The sequence below is a fragment of the Martes martes genome (assembly GCF_963455335.1).
Source record: "Martes martes genome assembly, chromosome: 4".
Classification (NCBI taxonomy): Eukaryota; Metazoa; Chordata; class Mammalia; order Carnivora; family Mustelidae; genus Martes; species Martes martes.
In genome coordinates this window covers 118,116,042-118,129,070 of record NC_137891.1, presented here as the reverse complement: position 1 = coordinate 118,129,070, position 13,029 = coordinate 118,116,042, and the positions used below count along the sequence as shown (strand labels likewise).

The following is a 13,029-nucleotide window of genomic DNA, read 5'->3' as shown; positions in this document are numbered from 1 at the left end:
TTGATAATGAGGCTCAAAGGGCAGAAGTAGGGTGGGCAGCGTGGGTGGGCTGGTACTCCAGGGTCATAAGGAGAGGAAAAGCCATGGTTTGTAGGCAAAAGGGAGAGATCCAGAGAGCACTGAGTTACTGGACGTGAAAGAGACAAGTGATGATTTGTTCTGTGAGAGGCAGGCTAAAAGAAACGAGAGGGAGAAGTAAACAGGAAGAAGTAAATAAAAAGACAAAATAGTTTAAAAAAAGAAATCATTCTGAAGAGATGGTCCTAAGGACTCATTGTGATCTAATGCTCATAAGATTATTGCATTGCATATTAGTAGTCCTTGCTCCCATAGTGAATGCAGGTTTATGACAAGAATGTATCTGAATGAACTAAACTGAAGACTAGTTCACAGAGGAAAACTTTGAAGGTAATAGATAAAAGCAGGTGAAAGACAAAAGACGCGTCAAGTCTAAAAATAAATCCAAGTGGGATGTCCAACTAGTAAAATAAAATTGACAATTCGTTTAGTTCTTTAACGAAGGATTTTTAGCTTCTGCAGCCATTAGGATAAGCACTAGACATCAAAACCTGAAACTTCAGTTGGAAATCAGACCCACTACCACAGGCTATGAAGGTCTCCAATCTTGAAGGCTTGGAAAACAGGGTGGAAAAAAAGGAGAGCGAGAAAGAGAGGCAATTTTCATCAGTCTCTGCAGCCGGCTAGAGGGATATTCAAAATCACATTTCAGATGAAGTATGAGCATGAGCAATATACTCACCTGGTGCTTACAAATCCCAGAGAAAGTTAATTAGCCACTTGGGAACGCAGTTACATTTTCTCTACCTTAGATGCATTGTGGGAAAAGGGCAAAAAGTTGGACTCACTTCTACCAGGAATGAGATTAGTTTATACACTGGTTTCAAGACCTGGTTTTCCACATAAGTGAAAAATGAAACTAGAAACATATGCTCTGAGGTTGCCCCGATTCACTCCTCGTTTTAACAAGAACATCTAGAATGGCGATCTGGTCTGCTGTTTCATCGTGGGACTCATTCAATCTTTCCCCAGAGGGTTCATCAAAGTACACATCAATAACTTGCACAATAGGACAATGGTGCCTTTTCCCAGGATCTTGAATGATATGTGTGCCTTTCCCCCACTCCCTCTACTCCTAGAAGATCCAGCTACACATTACATCACTTCATTCTTTCAAACCTGCCTCAACTGGGCACATTTTCCCTGCTAAAGCTTCAGAAAATTCTAGAGTGATGCATCTTATTTCTACTGTACCAAAAATGTAAAAAAAAAACAAAAACAAAAACAAAAAAAAACAAAACCAACCAGGAACCTTTCAAGTAAAACAAATATCATATATATCCCAAGTAACCAACCTCTGTTTCCAGGCTTGCTTAAAATCTTTGTTACCTTGTATAAACATTTAATTGTGTACAACTACTCTGTCTTCCAAAGCACGACCCATGAACTTACACACCATGAACAGCAAGCACACACCCTTTTTAGCAAAAATCATATTACTATATAAAGTTTCAGCCCAATAGCCACAGGTGCAAGAGGCAATGTGTCTGCAGTTCTCAATCACATTCCCTTTTATTATGGGCCATTTCAGCCAACATGATCTATAATGAATGTACTGGGTTTTGTACTCTTTGGGAAGTTCCAGCCAGTGTCTATATGCCCTTCCCTTGGTGCTCCTGAGAGCAGGAGAGCCTCAGGGAGGGGTGGATGAAATTGGAAAATATAAATAACAAATCAAAAATTACAATTGATTGGATAAACAATTTCCCTTAGTCTGTTTCTTAATAAGTGATCGATTTTATGATCAATATTCATTATTTCCCAGAACATACCAAACTGCTTATTGAACAAATGAATGGCTGAAACTACAATGACACAGAATCAAAAAGGTGAACCAATTTCTTTAATAACATGGGTTGAACAGCCTGTCTCATCTTACCTGGTTGTTCCACATCAGTGCACTTTTCTGCATAGCCCTTTGGAAAAGGGCTGAAGCTCAGGAAAACAGGGGAGGTAATTCATTACTCATTAAAAGAAATGGGTTCTGGGAGCACGAGTCTTGACGTGTGAGGCTTGAACTGCAGTTTGTGGTAGGCTGTCTTTCGCCTGTTCAAAGTACATTCTCCAACCTGCCAAACCAGGCCCTCCCTAAAGGCACTGCCTTTGGGATTTGTGCACTCCACAGATGCGTAGAGAGTGGGAAGACCCAAAGCACAGTCACTTTCTGACAATATTTTTTATTAAAGCTCATGAAAATGACTAATGGATACTCCGGTTAAAACAACATTAAACCAACACCTTGGTAGATAAGATTGGCATTCTGTTTCCCAGTTCTTGGATAACTTTCCAAGCGTTTCATTGAACTTAACCAATTCTGATAAACTGTTAGAGACATCCAGGATATTCTACTCTGTGCTTCCGTTCATCACCTCAAAATAGTATGATGGCCGATAACATTCTCAGGTGGCCGTCTGCTCCTCCCTAGTTTTCAGTGATTTTCAATGGTCCTGTGTACAAAAAAGAAAAAAAAAAAAAACAGTGGAGAAATGCAACTGCACTGGCATCTAGTATTAGCAACTGACTTCACCAAGTTGCTCACACGAGTGTATAGACAAGCTCCACTATTTAGCAGAGGTAGTGAGCAGGCCCCTCACCTGGTGGCCTGGTGATATACACTGTCCCAGGCAGGCCTTGCTGCTGCTGCTGCTCAAGGCAACTGCCCTGCCCCCTCCCAGCCTGCAGAGGAGTGGAGCACCACAGGGTTAGCTTCAGCCCTTCTGGGTTCTCCTTTCTCATCCCTCATCTCATAGTCCCAGTGTCTATAACAAATGCCTAATTACCCAGCTCTATGAGAAATGCTGGACTGATCAATTATGAAAGCAACAAATGATTAACTATTAAAAAAAAAAAAAGCCACATCACTTACTTAAAGTCAGTCATCCAAGGCTTATCCAAACTACTTAGGAAAATCTCATTAAATCAGGCTCCCCTAATTAGAAATTAGATAATTCTGACAGGAGCAAAGCTAAAGTTTACCTTTGTACTGTCTGTTAAGAAAAAAATATTTTTGCAAAGCAAAGGAATAACATAAACAAATCTTAATGATTTTGTAAATCTAAAGATCTAGGACAAATTCAGCATTAAGTATCTAGACAGCCAAGTTGTCAACCTTGAAGCTACCTTCACACTGTATGTAAACCTCCACCTACAGAAAATACTCAAAGCTTTAATCGTGAAAACATTCCTACTTATCACTTAAGAAAGTCTCAAGAAACACTTTTTACTAGGTAACGTAATTGGAACTTAGTTGTAACTAAAACTATTTAAATATATGCATAAATGTCTCATTTATATTGCATCAACAGGAATCCATACCAGAAAAAGTTCCAGACAACTAAGATTTTGACTTTAAGCACCAACAGTTATTTATTTTAATTAGAGAGGTAAGGCACAGTGGTTAAATAATGGTGGCTGAGGTTGAGTCTCTTCTGCCCCCAGCCTGGGCACATTAATGTCTTTTGCCTCATTTCCCTTATCTGTAAGATGGGAATAACAATAGTAACTCTTCATAATGATGCTCTGAGGATTTAATGAAATGATGTATAAAAAAGCCTTCAGATCAATGTTTGTCCCAATAAATGCTCAACACGTGCAAATTACTATTACACCCTTCTGAAAGGATTTAGGAAAAATACATTACACAATTATCTGCCTTATCAAACAGAATGCACTAGTCATAATTTAACCCATTCTTATTTATTCAAAATCACCATCATGAAAATAATTGCATTATGCCTTCCGAGACCAGTTTTTTCCTATATTAAGTCATGTTAGATTATCGTATTTATGCTGGCCTTTAATATTTTTTCATCTCTCCCTTCTCATCGCGGTTCTTTATCTATTAGTACGTCCTTGGTGTTTCTAGTAAAGTGTCTTATTTTAAACACAATGGTCCAGATGAGGTTCTACGAGAAATGCGAAGCCCTCCGATGAAGCACCTTATGTGTGCTTTCTGGAAGCTTGTCTCCACACGGCCACGAAGGTCTTTTCCATGTTCTCCTGAGTTCTACTATCTAGTCTTGATGACTCAGTGTGCTAACGTCTGGCTTCTCCATAGGTACAGTGCTATTAGATTTTAAAGCACTGGGTATATATTCAAAGTTCCATAATCTAGAGTTTTCACCAAAACTGACCATGCCCCAGCTAACAAGATTTTCTACGATTTATTTCTGTGTCTCGTGGACTGCTTTTACTGGTGCAGAGCCACTGGAATTGGAGGTGCTTATTTGGATTCTGTAGAGAAAGAGGACTTGAAAATGTATTGTCTCTGGTTGCTCTTCACCTTTGAGTTCTATCAATCTAAAAAGCATACACGTTTGGGGGAGATATCCTTTTTTTTTCTCTTCAGTGGAATTTTTCCTCAGTCTTTCATCATCTAATCTGCATTCTCTGAAATAAGACTCATATCAGAAAAATGAGATATGGAAAACTGTTAACAGCAAAGTCTCCAAGCATGGTGAGCACATTCCTCTAATAAGTTTTCATCCATCAGCATCAGACTCAGCACAAACAGAGTAGAGACTTTATCTTCCATGTGCTACATTGAGGGGTTTTTTTCATCTCATGGAGTGTAACATAAGCTGATGTGGCATTCAGGATTTACAGAAAATAGATGTATTTTTACTCAGCAAGGGAGAACATGTTTTCTCCAGGGAACAGATAGATGTTGAAAGACATAAATGCTCTAAAATGTCATATTATAAAATGCCCATCTTATTCCTCTCAGCGTCAACTATAAAGGAGCCATGATCTAATTAGGTTATTTGATGGTGATCATTTGTGATGGTGAATACCATAAAGATGTCAACTACTGGTAGTGACCTCCTGGGTCTGGTTGTAGTGATTCAACAGGGAGGGATAGAGAGTTAAACAAGAGGAAAACAGGGGAAAGAGGTGAGATGATGACCCTAATGGCCCAGCAATCAATATAGTCAAAAGAACAAATTCCCTACTTGTGCTGCCAGGCTCAAGACAGAATAAGAAGAAAGTCATCAACCCCAGTAACTCTCATGAGAGGATTGGGAAAGTCTTTGAAAATAGTGGCGTGTGGGACCTTACTGTAATATAGTTAAACTAAACAGCCACCTCAACCTCCCCCATAGTCTTTTTCCATAGTCTGGAAAAGCTATTTGAACACTTAGGTCTTTCAGACCTCATAAGGAATGCCAGACTACATACATAATCCAAGGATGGTAACCAATCATCCATGGAACAATACCATCCTTAAGGCTCAGATCACCAAATGCCTTGGCTGTGGCTGGGGGCTATGTCCTGGCCCAACACCTTTCCTTCTGGTGGGCCTGGTACAGAGCTTTTCTCTGAACTGGGATGAGAGGGCAACTGGGGTGTCTGCTTTGCCCTGTGCTACAATTTTGAGTTGTTACAGAAGTAAGAAGAAGGAACTTACTGGTCCAAAATCCCAGAATTTATGTTACATTCTCCTAGCTTCCCAGTTTTGCACATTATCTTCTCCATCTTGCCTTGAATTCAGAATAACCACCCATCACCACCAAGGGCCGGGACTATTCACTTCACTCATGTTCACACCCTTCTGAAGTCTATTTCTGAAAAAGTTGACTTAATTCATACTGAGGGACATAATTTTTTCAGGTACTTCCATCACCCAAGAAGATCTACATTAGAACAGGATCAGTGTTTGAAAGGCAGCTGCTAATCTGGGATACATATAGCAATATACTTGCATAGGGGAGAAAAATATTAGTTCTGTTCATATGTAGTTTATGTAAAAAAATTTAAAAGTTTGTTAATATTTAATATAAGTTGTTCTAGTTCCCCCATAAATCTGCCTTTCAAATGGTCATATGTCCCATAAGGTACACAAAGCAGCCTGAGAAAAGGACAGGAAACCTACTACTCAGAAGCCCACAGGGGCGGGTCACATTGCTCAGTTTACTGGGCTACTGTGCAGTTTGCTTAGGCTGACTTAAGTAGATTCATGTATTATGTTACAAGGTTGCAACTAAACTAAGCCCTTACAAAATAGGTGAGAAGATTTAAAAATTTATGTACAGAAACCTTTTCATTGGCATCATTAATAAGCCATTACAGCAAAAGAGTTGAAGATGAAAGTGTCGAAGTCCTACAGGATTAAAAACAACCGTGACAACCACAAAACCTTTAAAATACAGTAAAATATTTAAAATTCTCTTCGATAAGATAGAAAAGGCCCATAAAAATCTTTTGGACCACACGGTTTGGCTATCTCATGAGCAACAACTAGAAAGTCCTGTGATACTCATATATACTTTTGCATTTTTCGTTTACAAAAAATGTCAAGGGGTATGAACAAGCTGACTTTTTTGGGGAAAGAAAACATACTTAATCTGGCCTGTAAGGTTTAACTCAGGTTTCATGGGCAAGAAATACTGTATTAAAACAAACAAACAAAAAAACACGAAAACTAAAACTTGGAACACAGAACATTTAAAAATTAGTATTTAGGGGAGCACCTGGGTGGTTCATTCAGTTAAGCACCCAACTCGTGATTTCAGTTCAGGTTCATAACCTCAGGGTCAGGAGATCAAGTCCCACATTGGACTCCACGCTGAGCATGGAGCCTGCTTCAGATTCTCTCTCTCCCTCTCCTTCTGCCCTTCCCCTTAGCTTCTTATGCTCACTCTCTCTCCTTCTCTCAAAAGAAAAATTGGTATTTAGGATTAATTCCATTTTAGTATGATTTTACTATTGAAAACAATATGTCTGTCACCTATGCAGAGCTATAAAAAGCTCCCATATCTTCATACTTCATACTTTTTAACAACTTGAAAATAGAATAACCTGTTTAAAATAACAACTTGAAAACAGAATGACCTGTTTAAAAATCCTCCAGAACAAAACTTGCAGAGGAATTTAAATCGATTTGTTGAAAATATAAGAATGTATACCTTCGAATTAGTTTGCAAAAACAACTGATTAGAATTAGGAAAGATGGACATCTGCTTGCCAAGGAGCAGCAGAAAGGCCTGTGTGGTGGTGGATGAAAACTAAAAACTGAATATCACAAATTAATAAATGTAGCCACAAGGCCTATGTACTTTGATGAAGTATTCTTTCTAGCTATAACAAACATCAAAACAAAATTTTAAAAATAAGCTGAATTTAGAGCCGGATCAAACTACATCAGACAGTACCTAAGCCAAGATGATAAAAAATGGTTGATTATAACCAATCACAGTCATGGGGATAATGTTTGTGAAAGCGAAGGACTTTGCACCATTACTATATGAAATATTTTATTTCACTTTTGTCTCCTCCAGTTAAAATGTTTGCACAGGTTCTATTATGTATTAATAATTCATCCCATAGTACATATATAATTTATAAGTTGATAAATATGCATATTTTGGGGTAAGTACTCAAAAAAGTTTATTGATGGGATATATAATTTTAGAACCTTGAACCACCAAAAGGAGATTTCCTTTAATTTCCGAGAATAAAATTTCTCGGGTGGAATTTCAGATTTTAGAAATAAATGGAAGGTGGGCACATAAAAGACTTTTCTTTCACCTTTTGATAGTATGCTCAGAGCCCACCTATGGGTAAAGTAATCTTTAGCATATGTCCTACCTTAGAGCTGAACTAGATTAGTGGGGCTAGCAGACATAAGTAAAAATGTTAACCACAACTGGGTTAGCATCAAGTTGGAAAACGTGTCATTTCCATTTATTCATTTCTTTCCCAAAAAACCTTTCTTAAATTCCGGCAGGCTCTATCCTGGGTGCTGGAGAAAGAGAGCTGCTTTAAAACCCATTCACTCCTGGGAGAAGTAGACACAACTCATCTCCGCTTTGCCTATGGAGGGCCCACAAGAACCCCAACTTAGAAACAAGGAAGCCATGTAGCCACTCTGCAAATTGCATTTGCAATGTGTCTTTAAATTGCAGGGAGCAGAAGTGCACCTGTGATTTTAAAATATTCCTAACAGTGTCCTCTGGATATGCTCCCCCCTTCAGCTACAAACATTCTGCCGGCAAATGCTATTCCAGTCACTCTATTTCCTTCCTCAGCCCTTCTGTTCCTCTGCCCACACGTTTCACGGAACTACCAGAAGCCACCAGGCAGGCAGCTGCCACGGAGTACCGAGCAAAGAGGAGGATTTTAACTTCTTGGGGTATATTTTCCAAATGCCAGAAAATGCAGAATCAAAGAAAATTAGCCACTCTGACAATCACACAGTGCAGATGGGAGGGCACACTTGATTCCGCCCCCAGTTACAAGAAAGGGCAACTCCTTCAAGATCTGTCTTACATACTTGTGGTTCAGAAGCATTCTCCATGAAAATATGCTGGTAAAATTGCTCAGTCCTTGAATGCAGTCCCGAGAAAGCACCAAAAACCTGTAAAACAGGTTACCATTGCAGGATACATTCACAGAGGAGATGGGCTCCATGATTTCATTTTCTCTCTGGGCTCCTTCTTTCCAACTTCCAAAGAAATACTCATAACAGAGCCTCATTCAAAGTAGTGCAAAACAAGGTACGTTGTTTAAGGATAAATATGTATGTAGAGAACGTGTAAAGGAATGCAACAACTAAATTCATTGTCACATTCCACCACGTAGAGAGGAATTAGCAATGCCATCATGGAGGGCAAGCTTTTTATCTTAAGTTGGGGAAAAGGGGTGGTGCTTTACTGTCCCAAGTCTTCATGCCTTCTGAAAGTCTTAAGTATAGTTTATAATGCATTTTTAACTCTAATGCCCTCAATTCCCTATGGCACCAATCTTCTCATTACCTAAACATTCAAGGTAAAGAAACTGAGCCCACGGGTCAGGTGGCCAGAGAGTAAAAACCAGCTTTGCCACTTACTAGATTAGGCAATTTCTTTAACCACTCTAAGTATTGGCTTCATTCATCTGAAAAATATGCAGAAACAGTAGTACCTCCTTCAAAGATGGTGGGGAGAAATAAATTAGGTCATGCATGCAAGAACTTAGTACTGTTCCTGGCCCACAGGAAGTACTCAATGACCCACCTCCTGATGATCCACTCAGCTTTGGACTGTATTCACTCAGCATCCACTTTCGGTTCCCCTATCTGAAGCAAAAAGCCAAGTATACAGAACCAAGAGATGTGAGGAGCCCTACCCTCTGAGCCGAATTCTGCACTCCCCAATGTTTTAAAACAAACATCTCTGCTTTAGAAAACAGTCAGTTTTGTTCTTTTTAGCTTCAGGAATCAGGGACGGATTGGATCTGGGGCTAATGCACCAGAAAGAGTTTTAATTAGACACTACTGTGGGAAGAGTCTCACTGTGTCTTAGACACTACAGACACGTACCCAGAATGTTGGTTTTCCCACAATTCTAGACCTGAACATTATAATTATATATGCACACATAAGTGACCACAACCAGGTACTCAGTATCAGGGTCTTTAGCTGTCATAAACCAAGACACTTCAACAGCTCACAAAGTAATCTCTGACAGTCCCCGTCAAGATGAAACTGCCCAGCATTTACCAACACTGCCCAGCAGCATCAACTATCATCAGATATCCCTCCCACCGAAAGGCCACCCGTGGAATAATGCAAGCCTCACACGCAAAACGATGCATTCAGCCTCTAAGTTGCCATCTCTACACACATGCTGGCTGTCCTCCATGGACTGAGGATAGCTCTGGATGGCTCTGTGTGAGACCAAAGAGGTAATTTCAGCAGCAGCAGCAGCCACTTGGCTAGTTGTTATCAGCATTGCTCAGGGAGTCACGACAGTGGGAGGTGATCCAGGAGAGGTTTCAAAGCCTTTGCTAGTAACATAAAGACCACATCTGCTGCCTGACCACTGGTCACGGCCAATGAGCACAGCCAAGGTGCACTCTATTTTCCCTTGATTTTATTCTCTCTCCCAGTGATGGTCAATCCACCCATATTAACTGCGGAAGATTCATTATACATACATGCATCTTCAGGATTTGTGAAAATGCTACATTTTCCCTTGGAGTTGCCTAATGCCAGAACCCTAAGCAGTTCTGTCCTCTGGTTTCAAGATGTGGTTGATAAATGATGACGGCAACTCCTTTTGTCTTTTAGGTTGATTATCCCTGATCCTCAAGATAAAGTGACTCAATTATTATCATTGACTTTCAGCTCTTAGCCACAACCACACAAGTCAATCTCCAACTCTGTATTGTGATCAGGTTCTCCTGTTTGCTGACACATTATCTATCTAGGCTGTGGTTCCAGAGAGACTTCTGTTCCCAAAAGTCCAAGTCCTATTTAGGATCACTGTTTTCTCTTTGACCCAAATTTGGGTCAACAGTAGGAATGCCCTCTCTGAATAAATCTAGTAAACCCTGCCACAGTTTTTACAGGTGTGAACCTTCACAGTTATCTTGAATTTGTGATCTAGTCCTTCCAAGACATCCAAAGACATACACCTGCCCTTCAGCTCAGAGACATCCTCTGCTGGAAAGTTGCAATGAGTAACAAGGACGGACCAGTGCCTCGTTATCAAAGGTAGCACTTCTCTCCACCAGATCCTCGCCTATATGCTACTCCCCCAACTCCCCCACCCTTACTCAGTTTCCTCTTAACTGATCTTTCCTACAGACCCACAGCTCTTAGACATGTATATGAATGAGTTCCAAGCTCGGAAGTCATCGTTACTTTTAACTTGTCTGTATCAAGCATAATATACCAAAAGTCAGGATGTCTTTTAATTGCATAAAGACCCTAGTCTCAAGGAATTTCTACTTTGAAAAAGACAAAAAAAAAAAAAAAAAAAAAGCAGCTTAGATGCAAAGACACTGATTTCAAACACAGGAAACATAATTTAAGTATTTAAAACAAACAGTTTCATCTATAAATGTGTCTTTAGATCTGTTTTGATGTAAAACTCCCATTGTTTTTCTGGATTGGCTTCAAAATAATCCTGTTTTCTTCCAAAAGCTCTCCATAAAGGAAGATCAGCATTGGTCTGAGCTCTTGAACTTTTCTGATTCTAAACCTGAGCAGACTGGCATTGTGCATAACATGCATACAATTTTTTAAGTGTGACGATTCCTTGAAAATTGACCTCAAAAAGAAAGTATGTGAATGGGCCCAGTACAATGGCTGCCAAATAATAACAATCACTCAATACACGTGAGAGACAAATTCAGACCATTTTGTCATAAATTATGACTTACATGTTTTTCTATGAAGGGCTATACAAGAGAGAATGAATTTTTTTTCTTGCATTAACTATGGAAATTATAGCTCCAGAAAAAACTTGGAAAAGAGAGTCAGGGACACTTACATATGTATTCTAAGAGGAAAACAGAAAAAAAATGCAGGCGAATTCTGTAAGAACAGCCTACAAATGGTGAACCTGTTATCAAATACTTTCTTCCAAATTTCTGTAGCATGAAGATACCTGTTTTTATGCAGGAAGGAAAAAAAAAAAAAACACAGAAATCTCCTTTTTAAAAAAATTAAATAAATAAAGCTCTCACAAGGAACAAAATAATTAAAAAATATGGTTATTCACCCAATTCTTCTCTGGCAGCCATCTTGTTTCCTACTCCAGTTTATAAAGTTAGTGATTCTAAAACAATAAAGATGGGACAGGGAAACTCCTTATTAATGAACACTTTAAATGAGCTCCCTAAATACTTTAACTAGCATTTAATTTATTTTTAATCAGGTGCTTATCATTTGTTAATTCCAAAGGCCCCAGGATTCCACAGCCCTTAGATAGGCTAATCTCCCATTGGGAAGCAACACATATTAAATAGTTACTAAACCTTGGTAAATACACTTTTAATAATTAATTCTAGAAGTATTTAACTTGCAGTAATATACCGGATATTTCAGCAATATTATAATCCATGGGATATTGCCGAGGGATTTCTCAGATTAACACATTTGGGTCCCCGAGTCCCATCTGTATACCTCTATCTGAATTAACAGCAGGTGATTCAACACATGGCTACCAGCCTCTGTGTGTCTGAGTGACCAATGATTTTATTACCATATCAGTGAGATCAAATCAGTGAAATGCATCAGCTAAGGAAATGTTTAGTAAGGGATGAGACAGAGAGTGGCTTACAAGTCAACCTGGATTTTCAAAAATGATAACTACTGAAAAGAAAAATTACTTTTCCTGTTGAGATGTGTAAATATTATGTAGATATTCTAACTCAATCTCTATGATGGATGGTGCTCAATTTTTAACATATTTCAGTAATGCCTTAATTTAATAGAATGGAAGATACACAAGATGTTGAAGGATCAAGGTGAGAATAAATTTCCTTGCACAGATGGTTCAGTCTTGTTCTAAAAATCCACAGGATTCTTACACTTCTCACTCCCCTTTGCTTTCTTCTTTAAAAAAACATGCTGTGACTAACATTCTACAGCCCGGTCCGGTTCGATTTAGCCTTCTCTGAAATCACTACAGTTTACCCTTCCCCCTGTTTGGTGAAAAACACAGCTCCCAGGCTGGTTGTTCAAACTGCAATCAGTGGTGACCTTTGTCCTGAGCAGAACCGGCCACTTCTCCACCCAGACTGACAGAGACCACAGACTGACCAGCAGATGGTGCTACAGAGCAGGCAGCCACCGGGGCTTAACTCCTCCTTGGAGCTCAAGGACTGTCACGCTCTCCAAAGGCTCTGTAGTCTTCCGGGTAATCAGTTACCTCATTGAGTAAGGGACCCTCCATTCTCCATCTTCTCCCTCCCCCACTTTTTCTCTCCCCGCAATGTCATACATGTGTTCTCTGTAGTCTTAAAAATAGTGTGTCCTGTCCCGGCACCATTCTTTAGCCTGCTCCTTCAGGGCATCATGGAGTACCTGTGTAAATGTAAGCGGTGCGGACAGCCCTTCATTCAAAAAGAAGTATCCTGTTTTCGGCACTGCCTAACGAAAGTAGGCACCGTGACAGTGTTTTAGTAGTGACAAAAATCCAACGTTTTCTGGAGCCATTATAGTCTAAAATGTTAATGCAGTTT

General features: G+C 39.4%; 1 protein-coding gene across 2 annotated transcripts in view; it reads right to left on the bottom strand.

Annotated features, from left to right (window-relative positions):
• LOC308341538 (uncharacterized protein) overlaps window positions 1–2,000 on the bottom strand; it is a 204,795-nt gene extending 202,795 nt beyond the window's left edge. For both annotated transcript variants that reach the window (XM_080801568.1, XM_080801567.1), the window contains exon 1: window positions 1,958–2,000. The gene's annotated coding sequence lies outside the window, so the exon portion shown is untranslated. The remainder of the gene's footprint in view (window positions 1–1,957) is intronic.
• Window positions 2,001–13,029: the final 11,029 nt, after the last annotated feature.